The 17853-nt window shown below is 50.7% G+C and overlaps 1 protein-coding gene across 2 annotated transcripts in view; it reads right to left on the reverse strand.

The window, feature by feature from the left end:
* GJC2 (gap junction protein gamma 2) overlaps window positions 1-8233 on the reverse strand; it is a 62434-nt gene extending 54201 nt beyond the window's left edge. Inside the window, exon 1 of one of the 2 annotated variants that reach the window (XM_019529436.1) lies at window positions 8153-8233. The gene's annotated coding sequence lies outside the window, so the exon portion shown is untranslated. Of the gene's footprint in view, window positions 1-1218; window positions 1432-8152 lie in introns of those variants that run through there. The other variant, XM_019529420.1, reaches the window with a different exon arrangement.
* Between the last annotated feature and the right edge of the window lie 9620 nt (window positions 8234-17853).

A 17853-nucleotide genomic window follows, 5' to 3' on the forward strand; every position in this document is an offset into this window, starting at 1 on the left:
TCCACGCATCAGACTGGCAGCGTCGCCGCTGTAGAAAAATAGGGGTCTCGGGAGTCCAGCTGCCTGCTCAGAGCAGGATCGTCCCTGCCGAAGCCATCCCAGACAAGTCTCTAGCCAACTTGCTCTTGAACACAGCCAGGGACAGAGACCCCGCAGTCTCTCCAGGTATTTGCTCCAGTGCTGAGCCACTCTCCCTCGGAGAGCTGTCCTTACATCCACCCTATATCGCCCCGGCTGCAATGACCCTGCCCAGGCTCAGCAAGGCGGGGTATTACCTGGCAATGGAGGGGCAGCAGGGAGCAGGCAGGAGGTGCACGAGGGAGTCCCCCCCCACCACCACCACCACACATCCACCCATGCAGACCCTGGGGCCATTCAGACCCCCCCGGCAGGGTCCCCACTCCACAGGACGTCATACCCCAGCTGATTAACCCTTCCCCAACCCCTTCCAGCCCCAGCCACAGCCCACGCCGGCCCACTCCCCCTCTCCAGGTTGCTCTGCTCCTTCCTAGGGCTGCATCCCGCCCCAGCCCGCTACTACCCAGCAATGGAAAAAGCCCTTTCAAGGCTAAGTGCTTCCAGCTGCCGGCGTGTGGTCCCTAGGCATTGCAATAACGGAGGAGGCGATGGTCCCTCCTCTCGGGGCCACCCTACAGCCGGGCAGCTCTGCGGGGAGGTGGTGCTTCCTGCCTCCTTTTCTCCCCACGCATGAATCGCGCTGCAGGGATGTTGCAGGAGAATCAATTGGTCTTGCCCCTTATGGCACCCTAAAAGCAGAGCCCCCCCGCCCAGGGAAGCAGCAGGCTGCAGATGTGACTGCTGCCACCAGGATCCTAACTCAGAGCAAGGGCCTCGGGCACAGGTCAAACACCACCGACTCCCAGCGACACTCCTGCCATTGACTTCGCAGCGCACCGAGTCGGACCCCAAATCCTGACCCACAAGCACCACGGCCCCGGGTCTGAATTTCTCTCGCCCTGCTTCTCACCCAGTCGTTTGCAGCAGAGCGAAGAGTTGCATTTCCCACCCGCTTTGCCACGGGCATGGGGAGTCAGGCCCTCTGCTCCCACACGGGTGTCCCCGGCAATGGAGACAGGGAAGGAAAATGAGTCCCAAAAGGTTTGCGAGCAGCGCGTTTTGGGGCGCTGAATATTCCTGCACAGCAGCCGGCAGCGCGCTCAGGCAAAGACCCTCTTAAGAAATGAAAAAGCAACATACAGAGAAGTCCCAGCCTCGGCCCTCTGCAAGCCCAGCCATCCTCCACGGCTTCAGGGGGCCGCTCTGGGCAGGTCGGGGTGGGGGTCGCAGGCTTCCCAGTGCTACAGCCCCATCCTTGGTCTGCCCCGGCAAAACTTCCAGAGTGGCTTTGCTTCTCCTCCTGCTCCTTCCAGGCGCTCTCTCTCCTCCCCGCACGAGCCTGCGGGCTGTAACTCGAAGCCCTTGGCTGGGAAAGCTTCCTGCGAGAGCGATGGTCTCTCCAATGAGCGCAGGGCTGAGGAAGCCTGAGTCAGGAACTGGGGAGACACCAAAGGCGAGGACGTGCTGCAAAGTCTCATCCACTGGAAGCACAAAGGAGCCCTTTCTTCCTCTCGCGGTGTGAAATTTGCTCCTGTGTCGTGACCCTTTGGGGAGCTGAGGGTGCCGCGGGGAGACAAAGCCCAGCCTTACTTTGGTGATTTAGAGCCCCCTTCCCCTCCCAAATGCACAGAGCCAGTAGCCTATAAAAGATGGACAAGTTTGTCTTTAAGGTGCCACCCTGCTCTGCCTGCCGCCGGGGGACCGAACACTAGTGCCCTCAACCCTGAGACCCATATCGCGCGTCCTGAACGTCCAGAGGGCTCCTTCCACCTCAGTTAGAAGGAAATTTCCCCCCGGGGGAGAAATTTTCTCATTTAAGCATGTCTTTCTTTCTGGACCAGGATTTTTTAAAGGATAAAAAGTCCACAAAGTTCTGAGGATGGGTGAGGGGGGGGAAAAAGCCGAATCCGTTCCCTTTCTGAATCGGCGGAGAGGTTTCGTTCCAGTCGCGCCTCGTGTCGTTCCCAAACGCTGAAGCAGAAAGCGGCTGCAAATTCAAGAGCTGAAACGCTCTGTCCAGAAGAGATGTCGGGGAATGACGACGACCTTACGGAAGCACTTTTTTGTGCCTGATCCAATTTTCAGGCCCAAAATGCCTGCTTGTCCCCAGCTACGTGTTCCCAGGAAACATTTTGCTTGCAAGAGCTTGGGGTCTTCCGGCAGGAATAGTCCCTGTGAACGCTCCCAGCTGGCGTCAGGTTCCCGTAAGGTCCCGATTTGCAGCTGTATGAGCTTTTCCGTGGCTTTGGCATGAAGTGCAGCGGTGTGCGTGGGTGGGTGTAGGTAGTAGGGGGGTCTGGACCCCCCTCCACCTCCGTCAGAAGTCTTAACACCACATCTGGACTCGAGCCAGCCCAGCCGGTAGCTGGGGCGGGGGTATGCAGCCCTCGCCTTGGGGAAGAGGCACCTCCGAAGCTCTTGGGGAAAATCTTTCCCTCCCCCTGCAGCCTGCTCCATCACAGCCACCTTTCAGAAGAGATTACGCTGTGAAAGGTTGCAGCTGTGATGCTGGAAAGCTGCTGCTGTGCACAGCCAAACACTGCTCTGGCAAGGAAACGGCTTGGCAAAAAGTTGGAGCCAAGTGTTAGAAATTAAAAACTCCCATTTCCAGCAACAGCCGCTGCATTTCTGGGCTTCAAATCTGGACACGCCGCTGGAAACCCCATACGAACGGCCCCTCTGTGAAGAGATTCAGATCACCTGCGCTGCCGTCCACTCAGACGGCATATAGGACTTCTTGGGTCCTTTCCAAAAATCAGGCCCCTGCTGTTTTGCTGGGAACCCAGGGGTCACATTTAGTTACCACAGTTGCAAATGTGGGCCTGCAAGATGCAAGCGATGATTTGACGCCTGCTTTCCAGAGCCCCGTGGAGACATAGGCAAGCCACCAAAAAGTTCCTTTTGGCCAAAAATCAGGATGATAAACTTCATTGCTGAACAACAAGAAAGATTTCTACACCCCCCTGCCTGCCATGTGACAGTGCCGGGGAAGGAGTCCTGCCTGAGCTGCACGGCAATGGGCGACCCACAAAGACACTCTCCTGGACCCAGGGGGACAGATTTCCATCTTCAGCTTCCTCTGTGCAAAAATGAAGTGACCTATGGGCACTTCTTACCATCTTTAATTTTCCCTGAGCCTGATGGGCACGTGAGCCTGAAAGCTTGCAGACAAAGATTTTTTTTTTTGGCGGTTTCTTAGTTGGTCTAATAAAAGGGATCATCTCTGAACCAAGCGTTCTCGAGTTTTGCACGTCGTTTTGGGAGCAGGGCATCTCTCCTGCTCCCGCTGTACATCCCTGTCTAGAAGCCACGTGGTTGCTGAAGCAGTGTGTGGGCAGCATATGTAATCTGAACGTCGTCATGCCCCCCCCACCACACATCCTAGACCTAAATTCCCTTAAATCAGCTGCAACATTAAATGAGATGGCTGAAAAGCTCACCTTTGCCTATGGGCTTTTTAGTGTGCAGGATGAAACCTCTCGCAGGCTTCAGCTGAGCTGGAAGAGCTGTTGTGCTAAACACAAACTCACCATAAAAGCATCCCTGAAGCGTCCAGCCTAAAGAGGGAAGGCAGAGAGAGCGGGAAGGCAGAGGTAAGATGACCTGCTCAAGGTCACGGGGGGGATCAGTAGCAGAGCTGAGAAGAGACTCCAGGTCCCTGGACTCCTACCCCACTATTTGTGTGTGTGTGTGTGTGTGTGTGTGTGTGTGTTGGGGTTTTCACCCTCCCAGAGTGAACTCCTGGTAGCTGGCCTACGGCAGTGATTTGTAACCAGGGTGCTGAGGCACCCTGGGGTGCCACAAGACCTTTTGAAGGGTGCTGAGAGATGTGAGAAGATAAGTGAGGAGGTGTTAGGGGATAAGCCAATAAATTAAGCAGGCTCGGGCTTGTCTTTGACTGGCCGATCCCCCATCCCCACTGCCGGGGCCCCTCTGCAAGGAGGTAAGCGCTGTAGTCTAGAAACTAGTGATGGAAATCGGTGCCACTCAGGTCACACAAGCTCTGGAGGGGAGCCTCGGGTCCAATGAGGGGTGCCTCGGGTCCAGAAAGGCTGCGAGCCACTGGCCCACGGGATAAATCACCCCTATGGTTTAATTTGCTGCTGTTTCAAATTCCTCCCGCCGCCCCTTCCAGCAATGAACTTCTGATACACGGTCAGGACCAGATCATTTGACATCAGTTGCATTCCCTGGGGAGCGGCGAAGTCGCCACAATCTCCTTTGCGAGGCTGCACTGTCCCCCCAGGCATGTAGGGCTTGTGCCCTTCAAAAACACAATTATTTTTTTCCAGCAGTATTGGCAGAGGAGCAAGGGGGACCCCTTGCGAGACAGTCTTAGAGCCAAAGAGCTTGTGAGCCGGGTAATAATAAAGCTTGCAAATGAGTGGATGCAAGAGATAAGTGGGGAACAAAGAGGGCCTGACTGCTTTGTGCATTGCCTCCCCCCTACTCCTTTTTGGCTGCTGAACTGAGAACAACCTGCACATGCATTTAATCCAGCCCATTACTTTGCCCTCAGCTCCACGGCAAGACGCAGCATAGAAATTTAAAACTAGAGGGAGCAAAAAAATAACCCAGACAGGCCCAGTACTACGTATCCAATTCCCCCATTTAAGCAGCCGGGAGACCGGGGTCTGTTCCCACACGCAGCAAAGTTTTCACTGAGGAGGATCTAGCCGGACATAAAACTGCTCGCTGGAACAGAAACCCGGCCAAGGAGCCTTCCTCTTCATTTCGGCTCTGGACAGATATCCGACAAAACCACGCAACGCCGGGACAAGCTAGACAGCCCAGGCACCCTGGGACCAGCCCAATGCCTTCAGGAGCATCCCCCCCACCGTGTGAGCCATGCTGTTTACCCACAGTTGGTGTTAGGCTCATCGACTTCACCTGGCTCTTTTTTTTCCCCTGTCTCTCTTCCAAAACTGAAGACCGGAAAAAGGCAAAACCAAATCAGAGGACACCCAAGGATTGTTGCAAGTCATCCGCGGTGCACTCGTGGGTCTGCCTCTGCCTGATGAGGTGCTGGAAAGATAAAAGGAGGTCCTTATCTAGCATTTATTTGGGGCCTGCTCAGTTTGTTTGGCAAAGGCCAATGCATGGGATCAGTGCAGACTTCAAGATTACATTCACTTTAAAGTAGCGTCATAATGGGTCTTTTCTTCTCCTCTCTCTCATGTGCGAAGATGGCCCTGGAGTGAGTTATATTGGTGAGAGACAAAAGTTAAGCCTACCATCCCTAAAAGCATGGGGAAATATGCTTTGAAAAGAAGATAAAATGGAATATTTTAATACGCCAGTGCTTGAGGGAACAGACTTAACGCCATTACCTGCAGCACTGCCCATCTCAAAAGGCCAAACATTAGCATCTTAATGTAAAGTCACTGCAATTTTTTTTAAATTTTATTTTTTTTTTTGCCTTTTGGTTCTGGGGCTTTTGAAAGTTCAAGGTTTTGTGCTTTTCCTCAAGGCTGTAAAGGGGAAATACTTATGCAAAATGAAAGCTGAATTTCTTCCATAATCAAGTGATTCCGGGAGGTGGGACTTTAAAGAAAGAAAACACACAACTCACCATGAGGCTTGGGCCTTCACGACAGCTGTGTTTCAAGTGCTCCCCCGCAGAGCTCCTCTATGGGCACAGGACCCTCCTGTCTGCCCACAGTCACTGTACCTTTACCAAGCGGGGTCAGGCTTATCCACTGCCCTGCAGCCGGCAGAAGACACAAGTAAATACTTCGGTGCCTTCTGCTGACTGCCAAGTCCATTCAGCAGCTAGTGCCCCTCCAGGACACTATACCCTGCTAAGAAGAGCTCCCAAAAATGTATGGGTGTTCACGCACTTTGGCAGTGGGGGAAGTAGAGGTGAGGTCTTGGACACACTGGGTGCATATTTCCTGTGCAGTAATTTAGGTTACTGTGCAGAAACCAAAAATTACTGTGCAGTACAGGTGCACATCTACAGATGCACGCCTGTACTGTGTAGTAACTATGGTGACATACATTGACTTGGGCATAAATTCGATACCCGTGTCATGCATGTATCAAGTTTACACCCAATTAGTTACTACACAATAACGCACATGTAGGTGCCTTACTGCATAGTGACACTGTACGTATGGACTGACTTGGGACTAACTTTAATCCACACAGTGTTAGCTGCACATGTAGACGCTGGCCTAAAAACCACTTACTGTGCAGTAAATTACAGTACAGTAAATGCATATGTAGACGCACCTACTGCATATTCCAGCCTCATTCTGCCTTGTGGATTCATTTCCATCAAGCTTAATGAAGGAAGAGTCATTATAAAACCTCAGGCAATTGTCCCGGTATCATTTTAGAGCCACTTCTCCCCATGCTAATCACTTACATATGGACAAAACCCAGCGGAGAATCAAGCCCACAATAGAATTGAAGCTGTTGAGGTCTTGCATTGTTGTGGAAGTCAAGAAGTCTGGGAAGCCTAAGTGAAATGCATTTCCAAAATGCACTACTCTCTCTCCATCAGAACTGGGAGCGCATGCTTCAAAGTGCTGCACACCTACCCAAAGCAACGATCCTATAAAGAAAAGGGCTGTGGCTAAAACACAGCCAAGACTCAGGCAAGGACCATGTCAGGGGTTACAACCTGGGTTCAAGAGACATCTGTTCACAGTTGTTAAAGCTGAAAAAAGCAACAGTGGGTCAACACACGACATTTTGACTAGATGGTCGAATTTTTCTTGATATAAACAAGTATTGATCCCCCGCCTTGCAAATCCACATGCTATAGCCTTCTCTATTATTTATCGCATGGCCAGCTCTTAAGACTTTATGGCTGGTGAATGGAGGTTTTTCTTACAGGCCTATTTTATAGCTCTGGGATTTCAAGAGGCACTCAGATTCCAGCTGTTCAAAGTAGCAAGCGTTTCTCCTTGATCAAAAAGGCTAGTTTGAAGGTGTGCACCAAATGCAGCTCAAAAGGTCAATGAAAGGAATGTAAAATGTGTCAAAAAAACCCCAATCATGTCAGGATTTTTAAACCAATCTTCATTTTGGGGGCCTGACTCCTAATTTTCAAACACCTGGGACTGGCAAGACTGTCTGCACCGGTGTGTCTGGAGGCCAGACACGCTGAGAGCCCCTGCCCCAGGCAGCTTCCAGTGTCAAAGATGTCAGCCAACAGGGGGGTTTCATATAGGGCTCTGACTTGCAGTGTCAGAGAAGCCCCTAAAAACTCCAGGTTTAAAAAGGACATTGTCACATTCTCATTTCTAAACCTTTACATTTTAAAATGCGATCGTCCGTGTGAAATTGCTCCGAATGATAAAAAAAAACAAACAAGCCCACACCCCAGTATCGGATGCCAAGTTTGCTCCTTCTAAGCCACGGTTTTGCAACCCAGTTTTCTCTCTCCCTCTCTTTGAACTGGAATCATAGAAAAATAGGGCTGGAAGGGACCTGCAGAGGCACTGCCGACCTGAGAGAAACAAGCTGAAAACCTATTTAGGTGAAAGAAATTCCCGGGATGTTTTCCCTCCGAGTGATTTGAAGTAGCCGATTCCCAAACCTGGATCCAGCTCTGAACCTCGGTGCTCTCAAAAGTTGTCTAATGTCGGGGTCTATGCTGGCTTCATGCCACTCTTAAGGTGGCTGCTAAAAAATAAGCCCTGCCCACCCATTCTTCCTTTGCAAGCTCCACCCTTGGAAATGCAGCTCCCTTTGCCTCTGCTAGCAGGCACGCAGCAGAGAAGAGCACTCAGTCTCATTCAACCACCCCCCAAGACCACGTAGGAGCTTTTTAAAGTGCTACCCAAGCTCTGCTGCAGCTCTGCAGCCAAGTGCCACCCATCCTGAATCAAAGCCTCAGGTCCAAACTTCACTTATTCCAAATCTCCTGGGAGTCAGAGTTACTATAAAGCCTCAGAGGGACTAGAAAAATCAAAGGTAAGCCAACATCCTATTGTCTCCTGCATCACAATGTTACCTTGCAACTGAGAACGACTAGGGGATCACACACCTCGTCGCTGTGAAACAATATTTGATTCCAACATGAAGTTTAATGCTATTGATGAAATCATGAGAAGCGTCCTACCTTTCACGGACCGGAAAAAAATAAAATAAAGGAGATGCTTCTTAGCGGCAGATCTTCACTGCATAGCCGGAGAGCGTTGACACGATCGTGTGCGGCAGCGCTGAAACAAAGCAAGGGAAGACAATCAATTCTTTGGGTTGCACGCGCGGTCTCTCGCCACCAGGCACAATACGGCGTCGTTGCAGACCGTGCTGTCAATGCTCTCGTTGTTCCAAGCCCAGAGCTGCCAGGGACCGCACAGATTTCTCAATCAAAAGTTTCGGCCCCTCGTTTCATTCACTTCTTCCTGATGGGAGCATCACCCCATGGGCATGTGATCCCGGGTCATTACGACAAAGCCACCACAAATACCAGAGAGAGGCTGGGAGCCAAAGAAAGAAAACCCCCTACTCCGTTAGGATAGACCCCGCACAGAAGCAAACATGCCTAATACACATCATGCGACCAGGACAAAAGGGGCCTGGCCATTCTCCTATCTCTGCCGTATACTCACTAGGAGTTGGATTCACTAACCCTTACCCTTACCTTACCCGAACCCTCGGCAGGATGACCAACTTCAGGCTACAAATCAAGGCTCATTAACCACTGGATTCATTCACCTAGGGATATGCTAGAGTCTGCATGCCAGGTAATGGATCAAATCAAGACAGGTTCTCTGTTAAAAGCAGATGCTTGAGCTCTGCCAGATGTTACAAGACTGATGTTGAGGTTCTCGAAGGACTCCTTGCAGGATTCCCATCACAATGACCTCTTCCAACCTTAAAACACTCAGAAAACCTTACACTGATCTGTAAGCCAAGCCAGGATCAATAGCTGAATCCACCCAGAGTACAAGTCACAGCATCAAAACCGAAGGGGAAGTTACGCATTACACTTGGGCCGTGCTAAATCTGTGGAGTGCGAAGCTGTGTTCAAGTCAGACCGTGCTGTGAGCAGTCACATGTTAAAGCATCGGTAGGGGTACCACGAGTGGTGATCATTAACAGATTTATTATAATGACTTCCTAGGACAACAGTTTGCTGCTGGTGCTTATGGTTGTATCATTTTAAATTGGTGGTGCGCAATCTGTCAGGAGTTTGGACGCTGCGGTGTTAAAGGTTAATACAGGGGTGGGTAAAATGAGGCCCGCGGGCCGGATGCAGCCCCCCAGGCTATTCTATCTGGCTCGCAGGCCCCCTAAAAAATTTAGAAAATTAATATTTAGTTGCTCCTGGCTGCCTGTTATGCAGCCCGCGACGGCTTGCCAAAACTCAGTAAGCAGCCCTCCGCCCAAAATAATTGCCTGCCCCTGGGTTAATACTATTTCTTGCCTGCACAGCTCTGACTTGCCACTAGAGGGGTGGAGAGCGGGGGCGGGACTAGGAGCCAGGATACTGAGGCTCTATCCTTGGGGGGTGGGGGGCATGGAACAGTGCATTCTGGGATGCTGGAGGACTGCAAATTGCTCTTTTTATCTCAGTGGAGCAGACTGAAGTTACCCGAACAGGAGCAGAGTAGCACAGCCCAGAGCGAACCCTTGCCTGACGTGGCATCACAGAAAAGCTCAGAGGGCACTTAGCATGAATTATCAAGCTTTAGCTTTCAGATGCTCGCATTTTACGTGCCTTTAGTATGGTCTCAGTGCACGTACAACTTCCCCCTAAAGCTGCTCACCCCATTCACAACCCTGAATCAGTCATGGGAACCCCTCAGCTCCCAGCAACTTCAGCGAGCAAGATGAGCAAAGCCTAAGATCGCAACAACTTCCAGGTGGGGGATCTGGCCATGAAACAAGCCCAGTGGTGGGGGTAGGTGCCCCCAGATCCATGGCTAAGGAAATGCTGCAAGACCTTCCCACCCTCAGAATGGCACTCCCACTCGTGCCTTTTCTAACCATTATCTTAAGCAACCACACCTAATACTCAAATGCACAAGGGAGATGTTGGCCTGGCAGTGACGCCTATTCCAGCCATTTCCATTCAAGCCCTGCCTGCTCCAAAATGGGAACGAGATTAATGAAGACGCTTCAAGGCACATCTCTGGCAGCTACTGAGACCTCAGCCTCGGCACTTGAGAACAGCTCCTAGGGACAAGCTAGACAGGCCTCGGTAGTGCATTTCTGGATTTGGAGAGCACACGCTGGCAGGCACACGTGGGGCATGGCTGATATGACAGCGGTCAGGGGACTCTGATGGGAGAGGTGAAGGGCCAATGCAAGGGGGGAATGCTGCTTCAGAGACATGAATCTCACTGACGGTCTCCTAATTGTGCTTTGTGACAATGAATACTACACTCGTACATGGGCACTGTGCTTTTCAGAAGGATCCAGCCTATGCAGGAAAGCCGAATCCCTGCTTGAAGTGCAAAATCCAACTCTGTTTTATATTATGCAGCCACAAGAGCAGGTCCATAATTACCGTACCTTCACGCATATGGCGCGCGCTGTTTTCCCTCTCAGAATTCAACTGCTGAAAAGCGGGAGGTATGTTGTAACTGAGGAAATATAGTAATAGCAGTTTCTGGGGTGAGGGGAAGCCAAAGTGCTGCTGCAGTGCTACATGTGGGGCACCCTCGTTGCTGGCTGTGGACACCTCCTCTTGTCTTCTCCAACCCTCGCCCCAGCCAGACACGTCTACCCAGTTACTTGCTGCTACTTTTCAAGGAAAGATGCTTTTTTCCTTCAAAAATCAAGGTGCATCTCTTAAATGGGGGCACGCTGTGGGTGAGAAAATGGAGTATTACAGCACTTAGGGGACCCAGCCAAGACCAGTGCCGCATCACGCTAGGTGCCCCGGCAAGCACGGGGGAAGCTACGGCTCAGCTGCCCCTGCCTCTGCAGAGTCCGTTTCCTCCCGATACAGAACCATCCTGGGGCACATCAAGCGGGAGTCTTGCTCCTTCAAGGCCCAAGGCCAGGTTCATCCCTTCAAACACATCTGCTGATGAAGCAGAACAGTGGCCTGGAGCATTCGGACCCGCTGCTTCCAAGAGCCGCCCTTGGAGGGATGAAGCGTTACTGCGGTGCAGAAGTGACGGGGAAGTTCAGTCGTGCGTGCCCCCAAAAGCCACAATGGTCTGTAGCCAGCTGCGATGCTCCAGAGAACAACTGCTTCTCTGGTCCTACCCTCCATAATCCCAACACCTAGGAAAGGGCATTCGCAGGCTCTCGGGAGGAGGAGGAGGAGGAGGCGGAGGAAGACAATGGCAAAAGATACCGCATCCCTGTTTTGGTGATATCCCTTCCTGCTCAGACCCATAAAGGTTTTCTCTGTGCTCGTGGAAACTGATTTGTGCAATTTTTCCCCATCTTATATTCACACACACACACCCCTCCTCACTCTACATTGATATTACATCACCACCACAAATATGGCCCGGTCCATATCTTTACCTCCCTTTCCCTATGCATAAATGCATTATCACGGGTGTCTGAGGTCATTCTCTCTTTAGATGTTATTTATATATATAGTTAACCACTCGCTGTATATTAACTACTTACTACAGGCACATATGGAGAGAGAGGGGGCCACTAGCTCCCGTAATAAATGCATTTATGATCTTATATCTGTAAGTGGGGATGTGTCCCTTCTCCCACCTTTTGTCAATCTTGTTCACTCAGGCTGTATACTTCTTGGAGTAAAGTCTAATTCTCACTATGTTCATTTAAGGCACATCGTGCAACTGGAGCCTCTCAAAGCTACCATCATGTGGAATTGATAGTTTTAAAGGATTTAAAAGTTCAAGAAACTTGGCATTGACAAGTCGATTAGTAACCCTTGGAGTGTTTCATGACAGCAACGCTTTCCCAACTTAACCTCAACCCCACCAGGACTTGTAGAGCTCAACCCATGAACCCAGCACGGTGGATCAGTGCACACAGAGTCATAAACTGCTATAATTAGTACATTGGTCAGTGCAATAAGCCTTCACCAGTAAGGCTCATCTCACACCCCACTTCTAAAGAAGGCTTTGAAGCATGCCCTGCAAGTCAACAGCGCAGAGCTCTGGATGACCAAAGCACAGAGCACCTTCCAGAGGTGAGGGTCCTTCATGGGCTACGAACAAACACTGCATTTTTCCCTGGATAAGTTGTACCTGTGTTTGTCCCAAAAGAGAAATAACCAGAGCATGCATATACATCACCCATCTAATCAGGGGCTAGTGAACAGATGAATGCAATGTCCCTTTTCTACCATTGGGTCAGTGGTGCAATCCCAGGACAACCAGTCAGACTCACTTTGCAATATCCCAGGATAAACCACTGGCACTTATCCTATGATACTTTTTGAATTTATCCAGAGCCAATGGGTATAGACCCCTGAACAACCGCACTTTGTTTTGGGATAAAATGGTTTATCCTGGGACAAATGTGTCTGCTTGTAGTCACGGAGAACCACCCTGCCTTTTAGACAAGAGCAACTTCAGCTCAGATGCCTGCTTTTACTGCGCCCACAGGAAGAAGAGGGGTCTTCCAGTAAACAGGCCATAACCACTGAAGACTTCATAGGTTAAAATTAACACCGTGATGTCTACCAACTGGCAGCCAACACACAACACGGAGCACCTGCCAGTACGCCACCTGAGTCAACAACCAGCCAGACACTTTCCACGCTGTAGTCCACACAAGGCCTCTTAAGCCCCAGACCTCTGTCGGTCTGGCAGTCCTCCATGACTTGAGCATCAACCCAAGGGTCTGTCCAGGATGCATCTGTTGTTACTTATCTTGGTACTTTGCATCGCTCGCATTTTTCTTGGAAGTCTGCAGTTCCTCTTTGCTCGTCCATCCCTCTTCTCCAAATCCTTCCTTTAAATAAAGCAAGCATTCAGAGACCTATCTGGCCTTTTGTTTCCCTTAATACAGCAAGCCTTCAGCTGGATCGCCACCAGCCACATGATGCCCTAGAGCACTGTTTCAAGTCTCCCATGACCTGCTCCGTCGGGTCCTGCTCCATAAGCAGCAGAGGCCTGACAGAGCCTCCATTGCCCGGGCTGGATGCAGACATCAGGTCCCCCTTCTCATCACCACTCCAGTGACTCAAGATGACCATGGTTGGCCATGCAGCAGTGGAGGTAGGTAGACCTGCAGCGGGCAATGGGCAGACGTCTCTGAGCAGTGGGAGTTGGACAAACCTGGTGTGAACAGGCTCTGAATGAGAACAGCAGCAGCTGCTGCTTTTCCTCGCTGTAGTCCAGTGTTTCTTTCCCAGGGGAATGAAAAGGATTTGACGGAGAAGCCATGCAGGGACATGTTGCATGTATACCCTGCCTCAGGGCAGCCTTTCCCATGCCCTTTCATTCACAGGCTATCCTTTCACTACCCATCTAATCCTCCTTCAGCCACCCCATGTTGTGCAACCCACCCTGCCCACTGCTTCCTTTGCCTTGCAAGAGTTGGCTGTGCATTAAAAAAAGGGGGGTCAGAAGACCGGACTGGTAAAGCCCTGCAAATGATTGTGATCATTAAGAGTATAAGCAGACAACAGCAACGTGGATAACATGCTGCTCATTACTGGATCTGGTGTGGTGCCGGCATTTCATAGAGCAACTCAACACACCTATCTGAGGTTCATAGACAACAAGTTGATCAATAAGATAAGATCGCTTGCATGTGATCAAGCTGTTACAGAATTTCCCAAATGCTTTATCAACATCATGCAAACCAGGCCCTGCCTGTTTCTCATCCCCTTTTGAACAACTCAGAAACTCAAAGTCTCTAACGATCCCCCAAGGCAGTCCCAGGTAGGAAGGAAACACTTGCTAGACTCTGATACCATTATCCATTCGTCCCGTCTCTCCAGCAGTCTTTCCTCTTGCTTTGAAGGAGTGTGACCGTTCGGTGCCTGCAAGCATGAGGGGAGTTTGCGTCACAACTTAGCACAGGTGCATAGATATGAATATCTGGCAGTTGTTATTAATATTAAATGCATATCAGTGTTTGGAGTATAAGCTAAGAAGCATGCATAGCACGGTGGATCAGTGTGCACGGAGTCATAAACTGCTATAATTAGTACATTGGTCAGTGCACTAAGCCTTCACCAGTAAGGCTCATCTCACACCCCACTTCTAAAGCAATGCAAGTCATCAGCCGGTGCCACTCCCTTGGTGATGGTTTTCTAGGACAGAGACGTGCGTGTAACGCGCAGTGAGCAGAGGCAACTAAGCTGCATTCCTGCAAACCCAGAAACAGCCAAACGTTAACCGCCTTGGGTGACTGACTCGCGACCCGCACGCGATGGGTTTGAACCAGTGGCTTAGCAAGGAAAATGCTGCCCGTGCGACTCATTTTTTACGAGCACAGCTATCTGCTCCAGATGGGCTCTCGCGCCAAGCACATCATCATGGTTTCCCAACAGCCTTTTTAAGTATCCACTTTCCTTTTGGGATTTCTCACTCTTATCCTATGCTTAGCAGTATGTCAAGGTATAATCCAGGGCACACCCAAGACCCAAAAAATGTTCAGAAAAAATTTAAATAAAAAGCTGAGCTGCTGCAGCTTCCACTTTACAGACAGATAATCAGACTTGATGACCTGCTGAGGTCTCTTCTGATCGTAATATCTATAAGTCTACGAGATGCAGGCCACTAGTCATCTCCTCAGCCAGTTTTCAATCTGAGTGGGTGAAAATGGCAAAAGAGCCCAGAAACGATCTGAGGTTACTCCCATTTCCCTCATAGGCCGAGGAGTTGCTGGCAAGGCTCAGTTGCCAAAGCCTCGGTGCACTCGTTCTTCCAACCTGGAGCTACAACCTGCTTCCCCTCCTTTCCTTGGGACCTCTTGGATCATGTCAGGGCCCGTTTCTGAACGGCAGTGCCGCACCTAGACTCCTGGCGGCCCCAGATGAATTTTTTTGTATCGGGCCCCCCTCCGCCAGAAATAACGATAATAATAATTGGACGATGGGAGAAACATTACCATTTTTATTAGACGATGAATAGAAGATGCAATGTTAAAAAAAAAAAGAAAAGAAACTCGTACATTCAGGTCACACGTTTTTATTATAAAATGTTTATAAAAACTCAACTCTGCGGCAGTTTTTGTTGCAAAAGTCTTTATCGCAGCTGTGGTATCGATGTCTTTAAATAGTCCGGTCTCAATTGATAACATTGTCAATATGTGCGCAATATTCAAACTTTTTTTTGCAATTTTTTTTTCCATTTTCAGGCCCCGGGCAGCCACCCAGTTTGCCTGTGTCTGGGTCTGCTGTGCAGGGTGAGCCTGAACGCCCTCTTCAGTGGTTCAGACCCGCCGTGTGTGAATGGCAATTCACTGCCCTTCTTCAAACCCAGCACCCACAAGTGGACTTTCAAGGCATCTAGCATGCAAAAGGCACAGAAGCAAATCCCGCAGAAGGGAGGTTTTCTCCCTGGGCGCCCCGGAGAAAGATCTGGTTTGGTGGGGAGACGTCACTTCTGCATTCATCCCCTTCATTCCTCCGGATGCCTCTGCTCGTTCCAGCCGTAGCCATGGGCAAGGGACAGGGCAAGAGGTGACCTACCTTCATGCCCCTCTTCTGTCCCATGCTGTGCAACCTCCTTGAAGAGAAGGACAACGACCAGCAGAGGAAAACCTGGGTATGTGAATCAAACCAGACCCCTGGTTCTCAACCGTTTTTAGTCTCAAGGCCACCCTCGGAAAATGCTAGCTCTTTGTTTTCATTCATTTTTTGACGGTGGAAAAACATTAGAGCAATTCCTTTGTTGCAAAGAGCTCAGGAAGCCCACAGCAGGTCAGGATGTTTCTGACACTGTGGATTCCTATTTGAAATCTCGGGCGCGTCACATCGGTGCGCCTCATGGTGCTGATACCGATCCTTGGAAAGGATCTCGAGGCACTCCGGGGTGCTGTCGGGAATCGCCGCCCTAGCCGCGTGCCTCCGAGAAAGGAGGGGAGGCAGGAGGAGGTAGCAGCAGGATAGGTGCAGGTAGCTCACCAGGCTTGCCAGGCCCCCCCTCCAGCCCCGGGGACCCCTCCCCAAAAAGATCATTCGCAGTGCAGCTGCCAGGTCAACCCTCAGCTCACATCACTACTACGGGAAACACTTGCACAAGCCAAAGGACCCTCGTCGTTGGGTCACAGGGCTGTGAACGTTATTGCAGGCTGCCGCATCACGGTATAATTAGCAACTGGATATTACAAGTCAATTAAATGTGTTGCATCACACGCCCGGCCAGAGAGAAACACCCAGGAACTGAACTCTGGGGAGCTTTAGGGCGAGCTCTTTCCACGTCGGGCGCCGAGGAGACTGAGCCATGCGGAGGGGCACTGCTGAGCTTGCTTCTCTGCTACCCGCCATGCCGGGGTTAGCATCCCTGCGTGCCTGGGGTTACAGCATGCGGAGGAGGAAAACGCACTTCCCCCAACTGGCAACGAGTTAAGGAGAGGCATGGCGGGGCGTCCGGGTCAATGGGCGGTTGCGACTCAAGGTGGCTCGGTTTTCCGGCCCAACAAAAAGAAACCCTCCCAAAAGACCCAGTCCTGAATGGAGTAGCAAACTCCTATCCATGTCAAACATGCCCCACACAGGGTGCCAAGCGAGGCCTGAAAACACAGGCAGACAGGTCCCTTTGCCTTTGCATGGGCAAAGCCCCCACCAGAATCAAGACCGAGGCCCATTCTGTCCTTGCTTGCATGGGACCAAGTCTCAAGTCACTCCCTGGAGTTCGGGGCAGTTTTGCTGGCCCTCTGGGCTCTTCCTCCTCCGTTCCCAATGCTGCCCAAGTCCCCTCCCGTGAGACACTGAAAAATCCTTTTCAGAAAGGCTGAAACGAACGGGCCCCATTTTTCATTTTAGTTGGATTTTTTTTTAATTAATTGACCCCAGGCACCAAACTTGACCTGCATTTGCAACAAGCTTCCAGTGCCTCCGTGCTGGACCTGCAGCAAAATAGCCCTTAGCTTGAAAAAGAAACACGCAGCCGCCTCTTGTCCCATCATCAGCCTGGGCAAGAACTGCTCCCTGCCCCACCAGCTTGTATATCTGCTCCAATTTTTCATGAACCCAAAGCAGATCCGGAGCAACACTAAATGCCAGCAAAACATCCTGTTCCTCGTGCCTTGTGTGTGCCTGGAAATAAAAGAAAGGGGGGGAAAACAGAGGGTTTTGTGTTTCTGCTTTCACAAGCATCCTGCTGTACCAGTTACCGCCACATGCAATCTGAATTGCAGATGGCCCCCGACGAGTGGCAGTATTTGCGGAGATGCAGACACGTACCAGACAAAAAGAGTCACAGGGGTTATTGTTGGGGAAAAGCATAGACCGAAGCTGAACTGCTGGCTTTTTTTGTCCATTTTAGGGATGATGGACAACGCTGAGCTCATGGGGTCTGCAGAGAGGTCACCGCTACAGTGTTGGCCAACACGTACTCCAAGGTGATGCCAAGATACTCCGGCATTGCCCATCCGAGGTTATTGTGCACTGTTGGGTGTTCAGTAAAGGCAAACGAGATTTGTCCTTGGACCTAACCAGCCATGGAAACCTCGTTCAGATCCCAGCTCCGTCCAGTTTATCAAGCTATAAAGCTAACGCGTGTGTACCGTAGGGTAAAAGCACGTCCACCGCAGTGCGACTGGCAGTCTAAGTTCATACTTTGGCTTACTTCATGGCAACTTGAACAAATAGCCATACCCTCAATGGAGGTGTGCTGGCACAGGAAGTTCATAGACTTCATAGACTAAGTTATACAGGCGTATTAAAAAGGCAGAGCCTTCAGGTATCTGTCA

The sequence above is a fragment of the Crocodylus porosus genome, unplaced genomic scaffold (assembly GCF_001723895.1).
Source record: "Crocodylus porosus isolate Cpor-Errol unplaced genomic scaffold, CroPor_comp1, whole genome shotgun sequence".
Lineage (NCBI taxonomy): Eukaryota > Metazoa > Chordata > Crocodylia > Crocodylidae > Crocodylus > Crocodylus porosus.